The sequence below is a fragment of the Rhipicephalus microplus genome, chromosome 2 (genome assembly GCF_043290135.1).
Source record: "Rhipicephalus microplus isolate Deutch F79 chromosome 2, USDA_Rmic, whole genome shotgun sequence".
NCBI lineage: Eukaryota > Metazoa > Arthropoda > Arachnida > Ixodida > Ixodidae > Rhipicephalus > Rhipicephalus microplus.
Window position 1 is genome coordinate 172,627,149 of NC_134701.1, and position 20,481 is coordinate 172,647,629.

Below are 20,481 nucleotides of genomic sequence, written 5' to 3' on the forward strand. Positions count from 1 at the left end.
AGTGGCTTCTCGGAGTGTCACCGGTATTTCACCGGCTGTAACATCTAAGTGGTAAGAAGGCCTCGCTATGCCGTCGGTATCAAGCCGGCATCGTATCGAACTCGCACTGTGCGCTGGCCACCGCGGCAAGCGCTACGAGCTAGCACCGACCACCGGCGATGCAAAGAATGTGTTTCACAAAAAATGAAGGCTGCTGGGATGTATAACAGTCTTCTGCGCCTTGCCACCATAGCTGTCAATGACTAACTACAAGGCGAGCGCCGAACGAGGCGGAGTACGATCGTCAGCGATTGCACCGTATAACTTCGAAGCGGTTCGAAGTAGGCTTCGCTCGACTACGGCAGGCTGGCCGGCAACCGGTCTGAGAGTTGCGCCGGCGACGCGCTCACCCCGTCTCCGCCGATAGTGGCTTCTCGGAGTGTCACCGGTATTTCACCGGCTGTAACATCTAAGTGGTAAGAAGGCCTCGCTATGCCGTCGGTATCAAGCCGGCAACGTATCGAACTCGCACTGTGCGCTAGCCACCGCGGCAAGCGCTACGAGCTAGCACCGACCACCGGCGATGCAAAGAATGTGTTTCACAAAAAATGAAGGCTGCTGGGATGTATAACAGTCTTCTGCGCCTTGCGACCGCAGCTGTCAATGACTAACTACAAGGCGAGCGCCGAACGAGGCGGAGTACGATCGTCAGCGATTGCACCGTAAAACTTCAAAGCGGTTCGAAGTAGGCTTCGCTCGACTACGGCAGGCTGGCCGGCAACCAGTCTGAGAGTTGCGCCGGCGACGCGCTCGCCCCGTCTCCTCCGATAGTGGCTTCTCGGAGTGTCACCGGTATTTCACCGGCTGCAAAATCTAAGCGGTAGGAAGGCCTCGCTATGGCGTCGGTATCAAGCCGGCATCGTATCGAGCTCGCACAGCGCACCGGCCGCCGTGGCGAGCTCTGCGAGCTATACATGCAAGGCATTCGAGCAACGGGAACAGCGACTACGAACCGTCTCATTCGTTTAAGTCTATCGCTCCGTAGCTTAAACTGCGTGGATAGCGGACACCTATTTCTGTGCATGGGAAAAACGAGACGTAAACTGCACATCAGCAAGCATTTTGTGATCGCCAGCTGTCATTCATCGAATCACCGTGCCGTACTCGTGAGTGAGGCCTAGTCGTCGAACGCGGTAGCGGCGGTCTACCTCGGTTCATCGCTGGAGCTGCTGAATGTGCCTCGTTAATGTGTTCATTCAAGGCCGCGCGCACTTTGTGTATGATTCAGTGCGTTTTACGGGTCCGCAAACAGCACTGCTGATGCGAATTCAGCCTGTACGACAGAGCGTCAACTGATAAAACTTTTTCGTTATAGTAATAAAATATTAAATATTAGGCAGGATTAGGATAAAAGGCATGTGTGTTGAAGTGCTTACATCAGACCACCGCAAGTTCATACTTACGCCGTGCGTATTTATTGCTTAATTATTAGAAACAAAAAGGCTTTAACCTGGGCTACAGGAGGTCAGAATGTGGTGCCTATATATACTCGGTGACTATATGGTAGGTGTGTACTGCGTGTGGCAAGCTGTGGTGAGTGCGAGTGTTGTGATATTACGTGAACGTTGTGATAATGTTTGTGTACTGTAATCATTGTTGTGCGTATTAAATGTTATGTAATTAAAGTTACGCTTGCGCATAGTACGGCTGCTGACGTAATTTTTGTTCTCAGTCGATGCAAAAAATTTACTCCCATACTGACCTGAAAAAGTTCCCCTATGGATGTAAATAAAAACCCCCCTGACACCATGCGAAAACCCCCTTCTGATCGGGAGTAAATTTTTTACTCCCAGAGACCGGTTTTTTAAAACTCCCATCTGGGGGTGCGCTAGAGGACAAGGTCATTTACTCCCATTTCAGCTTATTTCTGTTTACAGTGTGATGAGATGTTTCGCCATGTCCTCGCCGACTACGAGCGGTGGCAGTTGGTCCCGAAATCTATGACCGCTAACCTGAACCGTCGCAGAAGCTACCCGAGGCGCCTGCGAACACTGTAGGATTGCCAATTCTATTCGTTTCAACTCGAGGCGCTCCTCTCTCTCGGCCTCCTCACGCTCGCGACGTTCACACCTTTCAGCTTCTTCACGTTCGGAACTTCTACTTCTCGCCTTTCAGCCTCCTTGCGGTGTGCTTTGATATCCACCCAGGTGTCATCAACTTCCTCAGCGGACACTCCTTCATCCGTCATGATCTGAAGGATCGCTTGCTTTCGTTTCACACGGCCCAAAGTAATGCCAAGTTTCTCACCAATTTCGATGAGTTCCTTCACATTAAGGTTCTCCATCGTTGACACTAGCCTCTTGCTGTTTGCCCTTGTTTAGAATATTCTTGCCGTGCCCACTATAAGTATAATAGCAAGTCGTGCAAGCAATTTTTAACACTGCCGTGTTTACACCCTCCGCATTCACTTTGGTTTCAAAGCGCTCCGACTTGGCTTGCAACGATCAAAGCTCTGTCACTAATGCTTCACACAGACTTTCTCTCAACTACACTAACCTGTGCTAGAGTAGTCTGGTGAACTGAGGGGAAAACATCAGGAACTCCCCGCATCGATGACGGGGACGCTGGCCGATTCCGCAGCTGCCATCCACTGTTACGACTCGCACCGCTGCCGACACTGTTGCGTATTACGCTGAGGTCACAGGCCGTCAAGGTCACCAGCCATTTTGTAGCGCGTGTTTCTCAGCTAACGGCTGCTTTTGCGCAGATCTGATAGACGAGCGGACAAGACGACAGTGAGTTAAGTCAATGTTTATGTACAGCACAAAAATAGAGTTGTTACATGTTCGGCCCTTGGGTCGACAGCTTAGGGACGCAAAAAGTTGAGATGTCTTCTCTGACGCATACGTCAGCTGCTTGTCGACGCGTATCTTGGCTTTTTTTCTTTTATAGGCTCCAGATAATCTCTTAAGTCACCAACGTCTAATCAGAACCGCCGCTGGTGGCGTCAGCTTTCTCAAATCACGACCTGCTGCTGCGTGGTGTTATGATCCTCCAATCTGAAGCCGCTGCGCTGGGTTGTACTCAAGGACAAGCGATGTTGCCACGCATTGCATAAGACTCGCCCGACTGGATGGCACCGATTGCTTCATCTGGCTTGTATTAAGCCCTTGGGCCAAGGGAGCTCACCATGCGTTGCGTAAGACAGACTGGCGCCGCCGCTTGAGGACGTCTTTGAGTTGATGTCATAAGGCGGGCTCAGTCGCTGGCCTTGACAAAGATTTCCTTTGCGGAGGCAATGACGTTCGCGCAGGTTTTTCACGTGTAACAGTACAGAAGGTGTCAGTTCATCTAAAGCTTGTTTTTTTTCCTTTGCTACTGTAAATTGATGTTCATTATAAGGCCTATTCTGGTAAGCCTTCAATATATGCTTATTAAAATGTGCCAAGAGTGTTCTAGACAAGACCTTGTTGAAAACGCTCGAAGGTAGCCAAATACTTTTTCTTGGAAGACCTAACCACATAATAATGATGAGCAGCATAGGTCGAGCAAGATAACGCCCCACAGAAATAATTTCAACAGCGCATAAAACATCTAGCAGCTTGTTTTCTATACCAGGGATATAATTTCCACTCGAGAGACGCCAACAAATCGTAGAATAAAATATAGGGACATCAAAATCAAGACACGAAGGCTCGGCCGAATGAGGTATTTCAGGTGCAACTCCCACATTATGGTTAAGCGCTAGCACAAGAGCGAAATACGCAAGACGTCACCCAATAATACCACCAACTTTCAACAAAATTTAATTACCTGAACAATACAGCGGTATTGTTGCCTTCTGTCATTGATGTACGTAGCTTACGTTATTTGTTGGTAGCTGTAGACAGACGGAAGTCTTGCACAAAAAAATACACGTCCATTGAAAGGTGGGTTCTCGCGAGACCCATATACATACATTACGTAAAAAACCCGAAAAGTGGGATCGCAATGCGCAGGAAGTGTGCTAGATGACTCGCGTTCACTGTGTCTTTGAAAAATTTGTTTCTTCAAGTGTAAATACGCCTAATACCATTGCCTTTTTCAATTCTATGTGCGTTGCGATATCTAAAATTAGCATGAGAAAGAATGAAGAGGTTTCATTTTATTCAAAAAAGAGCCCTCCGATCAACCTGTCGGTTCTTCCCAAGACCATTCTTAACGGCGTGTGCGAATTGCGCGTCGCTGTTCTATAATCTATCGCAAAGCGCTGTTTTTTTTAGACTTTTGCAGCTTACTTTAGTTTTTTTTTCTGACATGATCTTCACATTCATTTTGAACCTACTCTTCTCATTTTTATTTTTATGTCGAATACAGTAATCACGAATTACGATTAATTCCCTGAGCCACTCATATCGGTTGCAATGTCATCAGCCACCATAGTCCTGCACAAACAAAGTGAAAAAATTGCAAAAAAGAAGTGTGTAAAAGAGAAAAACACTATTTCTTGACTGTTGTTGACCGCTTGCTTGAAGGAGGCTTCCTGTGTTCTAGATTTCAAAGAGTTAGGAGCACGATTCAATGAGAAGTAGCTTAGTAAGCCGTGAGTCTATGAGTGACTAAGTAGAGGAGTTGCAACTTATGACTATTGAAAGGGCCCAATAAAGCGGAACGATTAGTTTAAAAATAGTATAGAGAAAACTAAAGTAATGCCTAATACTATCAGTAGAGAACCATGCTTGCAATAGGGTACCAGTCATTGAAAGTGATAAAAGAATGCGTGGATTTAGGACTATATAAAGTATAGGAAGTTCACAATAAATGAAACTGAAGGCACTGGAAAACAAAAATTGGATGGATCACACGCGGCAGCCGTAGAACATGTAAAATAATGCTTAAAAAAACGCAGTGCCATTGAAAATGACAGGGGTAAGCTTAAGGGGCCAGAAGGGAGCATGAGTCAGGCTACGAATGTGTAAACGATATATTAGACTAAATGCAGAAGGCAGGATGCGGATTGGAAGGCCACATAGCGGGAAGACAGCATATCCAGGGGTCGTTGAGACCACCAGACGGCGTTTCAAGAGAAGGCATGGGCAAAAACAACAAGAGAGAAGGCAGGGAGGTTAACCAGGCACATGCCCGGTTTACTACCCTATGACTTGGGTAATGGAAAGGGGGGCATAAAGATAAGAGAGAGAGAGAGAGAAAGGAAAGAGAAGAGGGAGAGAAAATGGATTGTCAGTCATTGGGCTGACGCGTATGCAGCGGTGGCACTACACAAAAGTTAAAAGTGTTTACCTAGGCCTGTAGTGCTCGAAAAGCACAAGACAGCTTTGACTGCTTTTTGAGCCGACGAAAAGTGAGGATGGTGTTTCAGTAGCATCTGCATAGGGAGTGGCCGATCGTCTAATTGTCGCAATGTGGTTGCAGATATACAGAAAGATAGATAGGCTGATGAGATGGGCTGATGCGGTTATAACATGACCGCAACATGCCGAGGAGTGGGTTGATTGGTACAACAAGGGAGAAGCCTTTGGTGATGTTGCTGATGGCGATTATGAGATACATATATATCATGTAGCCTGAAGAGTTTTGATGGAACACGGATATTATTGAGTGGCAATACATAGAGCCAGTGAGTGGGAAGAGGAAATGGTGAAGTTAGCCCTTTATTGCTTAGTATCGCAAATCCACGACATACCGAAAAACTTCAAGCGAGTAAGTCACGCAATGCGTGCCGCCTTGAGTGCCGTTTGTCCTGTACTCACAGGGAACGTAGATTTGAAAGATCTAGCGCACCCTCGTTTAAGGTATTCTATGCTAGAACCAATTATTTGATTCTAGAGTTGAAGACAGACAGGTGCATGGACAGACAGATGCATGGAGGGATCGATGGACGTAAGCATGGACGCACGGATGCATGGACAGACACACGAATGAACGGACGGTTGGAGCACAGATGGACAGATGGACGGGTGAAAGGACGGCCAGGTGATTAGATGGAGGCACGGGTGGTTGGACACATGGACGAAAGTACCGACGCTTCAGCCCACTAATCCTCATTCACTCCTCCGTGGATATGCTGCGATTTTTAGTTGCATTCGAAGGCCCTCACTACTTGACGATAAAGATAATTTGCGACATAGCCAAAAGTGTGCAATAAACTTGTGTTTCAGTTCATTTTACTGAAGAATAAATAACTGTTTCTGCAAAAAGTCAGTTAAGAAATACAATTTTTACTTTGTTTGGCTTTCTCATAATTAAAGCCCTAAAGGGTTAGCTTAGGGTAAAAGGAATGTAATGAGGACTGAAGAGAAAAGATGAAGATGCATAGGAACTAAAGAACACATGTATAATGACATGAGGCGGGAAGGAGGACGTACAATAGTGGCTAAAAATTAATGTACAGAATAGGAGGAAAAGTAAGAAAATAGGGGAAGCAGGGAAGAAAGATTGGTTATGCGCATGTGTGAGACCATGACATTAAGACATGATGCCACTGAATATTGTCCAAGATATCGGAACTATTTTGCTGTTATGATGAGCGAAGGAGCACTGACGCAGTACTTGCCTTTGCACATCATCGCGTACATTTTAAAAAAGTTTTTTTTAAGAACATAAAGCAAAACTCGCCTTTCACATTATCGCGTACATTTCATTTATTTAACTTAAAGCACAGCATCGCAATGCGTAGCAAAGGGCGTGCAGAAGAGAATTAACTGGGAGGAAGACATGAAGGAGAAGGATGAAACCTCTGTTTTTCCTCGGCCTTTGCACAACTATTGGGTAGCTGAATCAAGTTTTCTTCTTGTGTGTCCGGTTGAAATAAATACGAACTTTGGCTGTCCGAGGTTTGGTACTCTCCCGCAGCAGGACTGGAGCATGACTTCATTGCGTCCCTGCAGTTTTGTTGTACTAGCAGCTATTGTTCATTGCTTATCAGACTTCGTACTTCTCTCAACGAAGATTTTGCAACGCCTGACCAGCGACTGCGGGTTTTCTTTCCCGGGTCAGGTCTTCTGCCCTGCAAGATGTCAAATATTGCTTTTTATCTTTGGCCCTTCTCCTGCTCTTCTGTTTCAGAAGTGCTTCGCTGCGGCCATCGAAGTGATTGCTCGGCAGGGTTTAAGCATGAAAGGGCGAGTGTGAAACTGCCCATTAGTTTTGCTTACGGCTCCGGAATTCTCATGAGTCCTTTAATTAGGCACCATTGATCCAATCAGAGGAATTGTGGACATCTGGACGTGGCGCCATCTCTCGGAGGCAGGGATTGCAGCCTGCTATAGTTGAAGGGACAATAGGCGATAAAAATGATATCTTTTGAAAAAAAAATGTAGTCATAAAAAGCGACTCAAGCTTATATGTTGCAGACACCCATTGGTACATTTCGTGAAATTGTGGTATAACACTACAAAGTATGCGGCTTCCCAAGACACTCCAACACCGCCCACAGCAACACGTATGACACCATACTTAAATATAAAACACTTCAGGACGCCACGCAGTTTGTAGTGTGGTGCTGTAGGTTTCCCTGACTGCTCTGATAAATGTCTGCTGTTCAGAGCCGAGAGTTATTTTTGATAACTAGCCTCATTTGTGAGACATCAACATTTTTGAAAAATTTCTCATTCAGTTACAACAGGCCACTGGCGTCGCCGACGACAGATGGCACCGCGTGCATGATGTCAACCAAATCCCGGCCATGATAAGCGCAAACTTGGCTGTTGGTTTTTATATACTTTGTTAATGAACTTTTGCTCAGCGCCTTTCATTTTCTACTCGCTTGCATCTCTGGCAGCTTGAAGATAAGACTTGAACATTTGCTTTTCAAATGTATACTTGTAGAAAGCTTTTATTAGTTCAGCAACCAATGATGCTAGAAGTGGTTGGCTACACTATATCACAGCGTAGTGAGTTGAAAACATATGCTTTTGTGTTTTAGGTAACCACTCCAAATAGTTAAGATTTGTCGAGATATTTAACTGGCGGGTACGGTGGAACGCTTTTTTTGTTTGTATACTCTCAAATTGTTTCGACATGAAATCAAAGAAACTTTCCGGTTTTGAAACGAGAAGCGGTGTCCAGCACAGTAAAACATAGTCAATGACACGCCTCGTTATCGTCGTTACTTTTTATTCTTCATGCCCAGATCGAGCACTGTGTGGCTCGATATCTTTCTTTTTCTAGTCGATAGACCAGTGAATCAAATTGATCCAAAATAGCATCCTACGGCTCGATAGATTATAGAAGCTATATTATGTTTTGTCGTTGTTCACTGCTTCGAGAACATCAGACACTCAATAATCGCACCGAAACGTGCTCTTGCAGGAAGAGCTAACACAGTTCTTGATGTCATTTATGTATTTCCAACGATCTCCTCTATGGCACTTCAATTTCGTCTGATATAAGCACAATCTTGTCAGGCTGTGCTTTAACATAGTTTGGGAGGATGGCTTCGACAGCTACTGCCATGTAAGAAGAGCAACTTGACTAAGGATACTCGAGAAAGTTTCTCTACGTAATTGTGGAGATGTATATATATATAAGTACAAGCCTTAGCAAGTTTGTCGATTTATACCAGCCTGTCTTCTCATTTCATGCGTTTTATCACAACATGCTTAATAATTTAAAAAACACTTATTTTAAAATTATTTTAAAAACAATTAAAGCCGAGGAAACTCGATCATTGAGACATTGTTTGTTCTAATTTTATTTCAAATAAAAAGGTAATACAAATTTGAATAAAAAGGAATTGTCAGTGTTTACAATTGATGCACCCTTAAAAAAGAGCCACCTTAACAATGCACTTCAGGTCAAAAAGTTAATTCTGGCTTTCTGAATATTGAGAAATAAGGCAATCAAAATTTTAAATACCAGGATATTGATAGTTTTCCTTCACTTTATTAGTGTTATTGTATACATAGCACATAGGAAGCTATGTTTTCCTTAAAGAACCTGTTCAAATAGCAATTAAAGAGAATTCAATGAGTGCACTAAAAGCAATGGGTTTTCTCGTCAGCGCCTGCGCTTGTTGCAGCACTATAAGGAGATGATCTTAACCTCACCCTTCTAGAAGAGAAAACAAATATCCCGGCTGCGACAGCTGCATTTTTGATGCAGACGAAAATGCTGTAGGTCCGTGTGCCTAGATTGGGGCGCACGTTTAAGAACTTCAGGTGGTTGAACTTTCGGAGGCAAAGTCTACCTGAAGAATTCGCTAAGGTACATGAACGTTGACGTTCAAGTTTGACTACGAGACAACTGAGTCAAGGATTAGGCTGTCCTTTTTCTTTGCGAAAGAAACTTCACACACTTTGATTCTTACATTGTTTAGTCTCTCTAAAGCAACAAATGCGTTTAGCTGTGAGAAAGAACTGATGCTCTAAATTGTTTTTACATCTAATTGATTTGAAGAAAAAGATAGCGTCGTAAAAAATTTGCTTCATTGCTTTGGGAACAGACAGAAATACTGTCACCTTTCTGTGGAAAGCAGTGCTACGCCCCATTTCTCCATATGCTTAAGCATTTCAAACATAGCAGCCGTAATGAACCGCGATTTGCCGCGAACACTGTCGGCGTGATATCATCACTTTTACACCAAATTGTGAAGGTGCGTCTTGATGGCTTCTTCTTCAAACATCTTGACGTGGACTCATTTGAAAAGACAATATAATACAACGCCGAAAGAAAACTAGAAATACTGTGCATCTGAGAACGCATTAAAGGCGCTACCATGATCGTGGACATCTTATGGACGTCAAACAAATGTGTTAGACAGCTTTGTCAAACACATGTGTGTAAAACATGTAAACACATGTGTAAAAGTGCTAATAGTGCGCCATTAGCGCTTTTAACGAAGCAGTCGGGAAACCGGAGCACAGAACGGCAAGGGTTGCAGTTTTATTGAAATTCCTGGTCAAATTACATCGAAGGTGGTTTCGCAGTTTTTTTTTGTCAAGTATCTATAAGATAATTTTTGTTGCATGCCCTTCTCAAGTATTCCTTTTGTTTTTGGTTTATTTGCGTGTTTGTCGCAATTGTTATTGACATATATTATTTAAAAAGTCGTTTATTCAGTATGCGAGCGTGTGCGCCATTATATTACATAACACTTTTTTTCCTCCCACGAACACCGTTTATTCTACGTTTGGCTTCGTTGCAGTTAAGCGAATCCTATGAGTTTATTACAGAACAGACAAGAACTTCCTGCCGTCATAACCGCAAATGAAGAAGATAAAATATCAGCCTTGTAACGTGCGCACTCGTTGAGTTATACAAATGTCGTCCGCTTGTGTTACAGAACCCCTCCTTGTGCATTTGTTTGTGCAGGGGTCTCGCGCGGGACCATATATAGTTGTCAGTCGCCGTCGGTGTCCGCAACCACTATTGCAAGAAGTAAGAAAAATATGCTCAGTAAATAAAAACACCAAGAATACGGCGGGGATTGAACCCGGGTACACTGCGTACCAGCCTAGTATACTACCAAGGAGCCACGCCGGCACTTGGCAGTTGTTCGCAAACTTGGCTTAGGCAGGCTTGATGTCGAGAAAAGAATCGCAAAATTAAGAGTAATAAAGCATTTTAGAGCAGCAAAAGAACAACCAGGCGTCACACAATGCGAATAGCGTTACGCGTAGTTCGTTCAATGTGCCAACCCAATACAAGAGCTCCTTCTGTATAACCTATTTACTGTTGCACATACCCACTTCAGGCATAATTCCTCATCGTCGTCAGCCACTCAATGAACAATTGGCACGAAATTCCTTGCAACTCTTTAGCGGACTATCATGCTTGTATGAAGAATGCAAAGAATAGCGTAGTGAACGCTGGCCTACTACCCAGAAATTATGACCAATGATGGCGTAAATGTAACCCAGCAAGTGTGCTTGTAGCAGTTACCAAAAGTGTTTAGAAAAGGCTCTGAAAAGCCGCTCTTCTAGCTTTCGCTGTGATTGTGCTGCGCTTTTCCCACAGACCTGGTGTTTTTTTTTTGCAATACTTATGCGTGTTTTTTCTGTACACTCTTTTACATACAGAGGTAAAGTATTTTAGCCCCACCTGTCTTATTGTTAGGGCATGTGCACTACGAGCAAATCAAGCAACAAAGTGCTGTTTGTTCTGAGTTCTTCTTGCAAGCAGTATTTGCTTAGAAAGTCCAAAGACACTCAAGCTGTCAAGAATGACGTGGTCGCTGTTACAAAATATCGCTGAGTATTTTACGTACATATTAGGCACTTAAATGTGACAGTGACGTGCCTACTTTCAGAATGGTTCACTCAAGATAAAAAGAACAAGTGGCGAATCACCCATTAAGCCCATATATAGGCCCTGTCATTCGGGCTATATGATGAGGCGAGAAAAATCAACCAAATTGATACCACGTGATTACAGGTTATGGTGAGTTTAGCCGACACTTTATGAATCTTCAGCATCTGCCGAAACTTTCAGGGTTCTAACTAATACTTCAGCTAGGCCTTCCCAGAACCATGAATAGCTGCAAAAGTTTTCTAAACAAACACCGATGAGATCAGAACATGAAGACGGTTTTTTTCTTACACTTGGTTGTTGTTGCTTATCAGTGCAGGGAGCTCTGGAGAGGAAACCACTCTTTCTCCGAGGCTGCAGCTTAATACTGCGACATTGTGGAGCATACACAAGTAGACGGCTTGCTTTAAAATTCAGCGGGGATACGCTCTCGCGTTAGCCCCTTTGTGGTCGTCTGGGCTTGATTAATTTAAAATATTCAGCAATAAAACATATAACCAATATTCTGTTAATTTCCTGCAAACAGCAATACACGGTACAATACGGCAGGAAACTTCATGATGTTTCGAAACTGTCTTCGACTCGCTAATAAATTAAACCAAATATGAGCTTTCGAAAGGTACAACACAAACTTTGATCCCTCATTTCTACACTGAAATAGTGGATTCCCGCAGTGGTAGGATTATTCGTTCAGTGAAAATAAAAAGGAGTCCTAGTGCCTCGTGGCACTGTTTATAGCTCCTACTTCATGAGCCGTGGTTCGTCTCACTTGCGTCTTCTTTCTCTTTGCTTCGACACGACTGCGAAGTCTTGTCAAACACTTTAATTAAACTTCCACAAAACTCAACCCGCCTCCCACGTGTTTGTGTTTGTAACAAACGTTTACTCGAGTAAACGCTACACCGAGTTTCGCTTTAAAGCATTCTTTCAGCACTCGTGTCGACGGCGCTTTCAACCGGGACAACGCCGTGCGCACGGCTTCTGCTTCGCATCCCAGCAGCGTTCCTTTCGGAGAGGCGGCCCGATATTTACAGTTACCTTCTGGGAAAGTTTGATGTAGATTATAATCTCTGCTCTCCGCACGTGTCTTTGGCAAGTTTCAATAGGTACTCAATTGAAAAACAGTGCTTTTGTCACCTTTATTTTTCTTCTCCGTGTTTCATCAAGAGCGTCAGCAGTTAAGATGAAAAATGATTCAAAATTATCACTCTTCTTATATCCGAAAGGATGTCTTGTTTTGTAGGTATACAAAAAATAAACGTACCACTCAGTTTCGTAGCGAAAAATGGTAACCACAAACACTCGACAGCGATGGATCGAGAACAGACTCAATGCAGTTGTACATTTCAGGATTGATTGATTGATTGATTGATTGATTGATTGATTGATTGATTGATTGAGAGACGCCGTAGTGGAGGGCTCCGGAAATTCCGACCACCTGGGGTTCTTTAACGTGCACCCAAATCTAAGCACACGGGCCTACAACATTTCCACCTCCACCCGAAATGCCGCCGCCACAGCCGGGATTCGATCCTGCAAGTACATTTCAGGATCAAAAGAAACTATTTTTTACGACTATATCACTTTTATTTCTACTTCAATAACATTCATGTGAGCTCTCTCTACTTTTTCTTCGCATCAAAACACGACCGTGTGACCAGGCACAAGTCACTCATTACGTCCATTCATTACAGAGACAAAATTGCAGCCTGTCTCCATTGGTGACATATCGACCCGAAATAATGACAGGGGTTATGTTACAGCTCGTCGTGATTGCCTCGAAATTGGCTACGTTGCCTCTGGATAGCGGTCTTATAACTCCACCTCTGTCTTGCTGACGCAAAACACAGCACCGCAAGGAAAACGATGAAATAAATTGGTGTCTCTTGTTGCAAGGCTTCTTTTATTCTTTAAACAACATTTGGCTGGTCTTTAGTGCACTCAGAATGAAAAAGTCAGTCAAAACTGAACTGGTGTCAACTATAATAATCAAAGAGTAGTGCGACACGCTACTGGTGGGGATAATATGAATTTTATATTCATTCTTTTTTTCTCATACATAGGGACAGGAATGAAAAAAAAAACACTTGATACTAACTGCAGTCCTTCGAAACCTGTCACGGCATGTGTGAGTATTCTCTTGAACTTCGGGTAGCAAGCTGTGCGAGAAGGCGGAGGAAGCACCGTCACAGCCATGAATACCTCTCAAGAGTGTCGGTACTCGCACTAATTCCAGGGACACTTTTAAGAAAACCCAGTTGGAACAATTCGTTTAAAGTGATGTTCATGTGCTGTTTTCTCCAGAACCGAAACAGTCAGTAATTTCTTTGCTATCACTGTTATTGGAAGTTTTCTAACTTTCATTAAAGCATATTTGTATTGAAACTTGTATTCTCACTTTTTCGTACTTTTTTCATGTACCTGAATATCACTGATTGGTAGGTATTAGATTCGTCTAACGAAAGCACTTCTCCGCACAACAATAAATACACCATAATGTCATCTTTTGTGCGAGGTCTAAACACTAGTCGAAAGCTGTGTTCCTATAAACAACAGTTTCTGAGATTCAGGAACATTTAGACAAAATTCTAGTTTTGAAAGATTTGCTCTCAAAGGCAAAATGTGATTTATTACAATACAATAATAAAATTATGGAAGAGTCAAGGGCCAACTCCCATAGTTTCCAGCAAGGTACTCTTCTCCACTGTTACATTTTCTTTTTTGCTATAAGATATTTTGCCTGGTGAGCTATCTTAGTACTCTAAGCGAAGTACTGTCAGTACATGGTCAGCGATGCCTTGGCTCCGCACTGTGTAGTGTCCAGGTGAAATTGCAAAGAAGTTGAGCATATTGGCCAGGATCATTAAATGTCGGCCATCATTAAAACAGAGCAGACTGTCAAGGGTGCATAGTTTGAATGTTTGATGTCCCAAGAAAATATTTTTCAGAACGTGCTCCTTCTCAAAATTGTTGAACTAGGCGTTTGGGTTATGAACATTCTCTTGATTATTATTACCAAATGTTTCTGGCTGATCCAACAACGCATAGCAGTTGTCAGTAAAAGAAACATTTTTACTGTGAATACATGCTGGGCAATCTTAACATCATTTAAGACCCCGCACTAGTCATGCGCGTGTCGTCGGGCTCCTCTAGGGCTTTCGGTTCAAGTCACCAGTAGGCGCCTACTGATCGACACAGAAGCAAAATTTTCTAAATACCTTCTTGTCATCACCTGACGTTGCAGACCAAAAACCAACCACCCTGTCTCACGACATGACACCGACTGAATTCACGTGCAAAGAACCTCCTACAAATGTGTTGGTGGCTATAGAGCTGAACTCGGCTGAAGAGGCCTTTTGTGCCAGAGAAATTGTTGTTCACAGTTAAAAAGAGATTGTCTCCACCGTCTTGCGGATTTTTTAGCCTCAAACATGTCTAAATATGTCAATTTTCTCTAAATAGAAGACGTACGAATAAAAAAATGAGTGATTTTGTCTGCGAAAAGGCCGTAGATTTTAAATAGCACAAAAATTATAACGTTTTCGATGGTTGTGAATACGTTGTTGCCTTACGGGCAAATTACTCTGGTTCGGCACGGAACGGTTGTATTTGTTATCTGTCATGCGTGCGTGCTGTTAATATATATATATATATATATATATATATATATATATATATATATATATATATATATATATATATATATATTGTGAAGAAGAAGATGTGCCTGCAGCGAGCAGGATCGCCAACGCCCGGCTCGCTCGGCTCGTGCTTCGGTCCGTTGCTGTGCCGATCGTTGGACGCTTCTTCACGCTGTCTCGTCGCTGTCTTTAACGGCTAATAAACCTCTTCACATTTGGTGGAAGGTGCTGTTAATCCCCGTTGCTACACCCTGGAGCTTCGAAGCCGCACGCTACCACCTGCCATGACTGCCAACGCCACTACATCGACGCCTTCGCTCCAGTTCAACTGCCCTGGCCATCCTACGCTACGGGAGCCGAAGGTCTTCAGCGGTGCGGATGGGACCGACGTGGAAGACTGGCTCGAGCACTACGAACTGGTGAGCGCCAACAATAAGTGGGATGAAGCCGACAAGCTGGGCCACGTGATATTTTATCTCACTGGCGTCGCCGAATTGTGGTTTAATAACCACAAACAGAACATCCCCACATGGAGCGTCTTCAAGACGTCGTGTGCTGAAGTGTTCGGTCGGCCGGCTGTCCGCAAGCAGAGGGCAGAACAGCGCTTGCGCGTCCGCTCTCAGCAGACTGGCGAGACCTTTACCAGCTATATTGAGGACGTCGTCGACCTTTGTCGACGTGTGAATGACACCATGCCCGAATCTGACAAGGTCAAAAACATCCTGAAGGGCATCGACGACGGCGCATTTCAAATGCTCTTGGCAAGGAATCCAAGCACAGTTTCTAAAGTCGTCAGCTTGTGTCAGAGCTACGACGAGTTGAAAAAGCAACGCACTCTGACTAGGCAGCCTCAGCCTGGTGGTGAGTCGCTGTCCAGTTTCGACTCCATGCCCGACAATTCACCGCTGCTTCAGCAAGTTCGAGCCTTCGTTCGTGAGGAAGTCGCCCGCCAACTTTCCCTAGTGCCCTTTACTCACGAGACCACCACCCGTCTACCTGCCCCGCTTCGCACTGCTATATCAGAAGAGGTTGCACAAGCTGTTCCTCTTGCGCACTACGAGCCACCCCTATCTAGCCGTGGTCACTGCCCGGGTGTCGCACAGCCGGTAGGCGCTCCTGTCACCTATCCGCCAGCCGTTCAGCCTGTGGCCGCGCCCCTAACCTATGCAACGCAGCCTGTGGCTCCTCCTGTCGCCTTTTCGCAAGAGATGCAGTCCGTAGCCGCGCCGCTCACATATGCAGACGCTGTACGTAGGCTCCCGCAACCACCCTACACCACGCGCTCACAGCCCGCACACCCGGCTGCTTATACTGCACCTTGGGCGGCAGCACCAGTCGCCAATCCCTGGAGGACGCCCGATAACCGACCGATTTGCTACGCTTGCTTCACTCCCGGACATGTTGCTCGCTACTGCCGCCGTCGACCTCAGACGTTCGGCAACTAGGCCCGGTCGTCGCATCCCGGCAGCCAACCCTTCGTCCAATACGGGCCGGTCTCGCCACCTCGCTATGCGCCTACTGACCACCTTGAATTCCAGCTGCAACGTGCACCCTCTCCTCGTCGGCGATCGCCCTCCCCATGCGTCGCCGGCCCGGACCCTCCGACCAGGAAAACTAAGCAACGCAGTTCAAGAGGCAAGAACTGCGCCGTTTTCGAACTGTCTAAGCCCTCGCTTCTCTCCTGCTAACGTGGTCGCAGTAACTGTTGAGGGTTATTGTACTTTCGCCCTTGTGGACACTGGCGCCGCTGTTTCTGTTATTGCCGCTAATCTCTGCCGTTTATTACGCAAAGTAACGACGCCGCTTTCGGGACTGTCGCTTCACACCGCGAGCGCACAGCAAGTAACGCCTCTCGCAGCCTGCACTGCAAGAGTCTCCATCGAAGGCATTCTTTACATCGTGCAGTTTATTGTTCTTCCTGTCTGTTCGCATGACGTCATCCTCGGGTGGGACTTCCTATCCTGCCATAATGCCGTCATAGACTGCGCACGCGCCGAAGTTGAGTTTTCACCCTTGTGTGATGTCCCATTACTGGACGCTCCTCATCAGCCGCCGAAGTTGCTCGTTCATGAAGATACCGATATTCCGCCTGGAAATTGCGCCCTTGTTCCCGTTTCATGCAACGTCTACACTTACGCTACAGTTCTTTTTATGCCTTCCGATATCTTCAAATGTCGTCGAGCTTTGCCGCTGCCTTTCGCAACAATTGACCTTGCTGCCGGAAGAAGCAACATGTTCGTAAGCAATCCGCTTTCCACACCTGTCACATTGCTTGCGGGGGAATGTCTCAGCCGCGTGCAGGATCTCGAACCTTCGTTCTTGTTTGATGTCCCGCACGACTACTGCGACCACCCAAAAGCACTGTCGGCACTCGGGGAATCGTCCAATGATACGTTTTCCAGCGCCATCGCCGACACTCTCACTCCCACCGAACATGCCGACCTGCTGGATCTTCTGCATGAGTTCAGGAGTTCGTTCGATGTGTCGCAACCTCAACTGGGCCGCACATCACAAGTAAAACATCATGTTGACACCGGACTACACCAGCCACTGCGTCAAAGACCATACCGTGTCTCCGCTGAAGAGCGCCGCGTCATCAACGATCAAGTCGAAGATATGCTTCGTAGAGACGTCATTCGACCATCTCACAGTCCCTGGGCGTCTCCCGTCGTCCTGGTGCGTAAGAAAGATGGATATATCCGATTTTTTGTGGACTATCGTCGTTTGAATAACATAACCCGCAAGGACGTCTATCCTTTGCCGCGCATTGATGACGCCATTCACACCCTTCACGGAGCGGAATTTTTCTCGTCGCTAGATTTGCGGTCTGGCTACTGGCAGGTCCCAATGGCAGAAGCCGATCGCCAAAAAACGGCATTTATTACACCAGACGCACTATATGAATTTAACGTCATGCCCTTTGGGCTTTGTAACGCGCCTGCCACGTTTGAACGTCTTATGGATAATACGCTACGTGGCCTCAAATAGAATATGTGCCTCTGTTACCTCGACGATGTCGTGGTTTTCTCCCATGACTTTCCTACGCACCTCCTTCGCCTCAGGCACGTTTTGAGTTGTCTGACCAACGCTGGTCTGCAGCTTAACCTGAAAAAATGCCGCTTCGCTGCACGCGAGCTCGTCGTTTTAGGCCACATCGTGTCCAAGCACGGCGTATTACCAGACCCAGCAAAACTTCGAGCAGTCGCAGAATTTCCCAAGCCGACGACCATGAAAGAGCTTCGCAGTTTTGTAGGCCTATGCTCCTATTTCCGGCGCTTTGTTCGCAATTTTGCATCTATCATGTCACCGTTAACTCAGCTTCTTCGCAGTGACGTGAACCTCACCTCCTGGTCCCCTGCGTGTGACGTTGCCTTCACTACTCTGCGCTGTCTGCTCACTTCCCCACCTATTCTTCGCCACTTCGACCCGACGGCTCCTACCGAAGAGCACACCGACGCCAGCGGCGTCGGGCTAGGCGCGGTCCTCGCTCAACGAAAGCCTGGCTATTCAGGATACGTTGTAGCCTACGCTAGCCGCACTCTGACGAAAGCCGAAACTAATTACAGCGTGACAGAAAAAGAGTGTTTGGCTCTGGTGTGGGCGCTTGGAAAGTTCCGGCCGTACTTATACGGCCGCCCGTTTGATCTAGTAACTGATCACCACGCGCTTTGCTGGCTCTTCACGTTGAAAGACCCTTCTGGCCGCCTTGCGCGATGGGCACTTCGCATCCAGGAGTACGACATTCGCGTCGTATACCGCTGCGGACGCAAACACTGACGCTGATGCCCTGTCCCGCTCACCTTTACCACCAGATCAGACGTGCGGAAACACTTGCCTCCAGACCTTGTCATCGCTAAATCTCGACTCGATCGCCACCGAACAACGTCGTGACCCGTGGATCGCCTCTCTTATCGAATGTTTATCTGGCACGCCCCACCTTCCAGTATCTCAATCTCTCCGACGTCAAGCTTTCCATTTCGCCATCCGCGATCAACTTCTTCATCGACGCAACTACGCTCCCGATGGCCGCCGGTGGTTGCTGGTCATTCCACGCACTTTACGATCGCAAGTATGCGCCTCCCTTCACGACGATCCGCAATGTGGCCACGCCGGAGTGTTCAAAACATATGAACGCATTCGCCATCGCTATTGCTGGCGCGGCATGTAGAATTTTGTACGTAAATTCATGCAGTGCTGTCCTGACTGCTAGCGACGTAAATCAACACTGCCACGTGCGACTGGCGCATTGCAACCACTTTCATGCCCTGCCAAGCCATTTGATCGCGTCGGCGTTGACCTCTACGGTCCCCTTCCATTGACACCAGATGGTAATCGGTGGATTATAGTGGTGGTTGACCACCTGACACGCTACGCTTAAACAGCCGCTTTGCCGAGCGCTACAGCTCAGGATGTCGCCTCTTTCATTTTGCAACGCTTTATCCTTCGACATGGTGCACCTTGAGAGCTCCTTAGTGACAGAGGCCGCGCTTTCCTTTCCGAGGTCGTCGAAACTCTGCTTTCGGAATGCCACGTCATTCATCGGAAAAGGACAGCATACCACCCGCAGACTAATGGACTAACGGAACGGTTCAACCGCACGCTAGGTGATATGCTCTCAATGTACGTGGCATCTGATCATAGCAACTGGGACCGTGTTCTCCCATACGTCACGTTCGCATATAACACCGCAATACAAACCACCACGGGATTCTCACCGTTCTTTCTTCTTTACGGACGTGAGCCTTCCCATACAATTGATACCCTACTTCCTTACCGTCCTGATGCTTCCGAGTGTCCACCTATCTCCGATGCTGCTAGACAAGCCGAAGAGTGCCACCAGCTCGCCCGTGCGTTCACCTCGGAAGAGCAACAACGCCAGAAAGAAACCCGTAGCACCTCTCTTCCGGATTCTAGCTATGCCCTAGGGTCTCTTGTGTGGCTTGCCATCCCATACCAAACACAGGGACTCTCTTTGAAACTTGTCCCCCGGTACGAGGGGCCTTACACCGTTTTAGAGAAAACCTCTCCGGTTAATTTCCTAATTGAACCAGTTTCCCAATCGGACGACATGCGCCAGCGTGCACGTGACATCGTCCATGTTTCCCGACTGAAACCGTACCATGAGCCTTTGCCTGAAACTTCTTAAGTCGCCAGGATGGCTCCTTTTTCAGCGGGAGCGATTGTGAAGAAGAAGATGTGCCTGCAGCGAGCAGGATCGCCAACGCCCGGCTCGCTCGGCTCGTGCTTCGGTCCGTTGCTGTGCCGATCGTTGGACGCTTCTTCACGCTGTCTCGTCGCTGTCTTTAGCGGCTAATAAACCTTTTCACTATATATATATATATATATATATATATATATATATATATATATATATATATATATTGTTACAAGACTACTTCACGCTGAAGAAGCAAGACAAACAGCGCGAAAGATGACGCGATTCTATGATGTGGGGCGCACTCTCACTTGCCATCTCGGCTTAGGCTTGGCGTCATGCAAATATATCTCAGCTGTCACCTCATTTCCCTGTGTGCCCTCTCGTAGCATTTCGGTGGAAGGTGCTGGGTAGTAAAGCAAGAAGGAGCTTCGCAGAAGAGGCCAAGTTGTCGCTTCT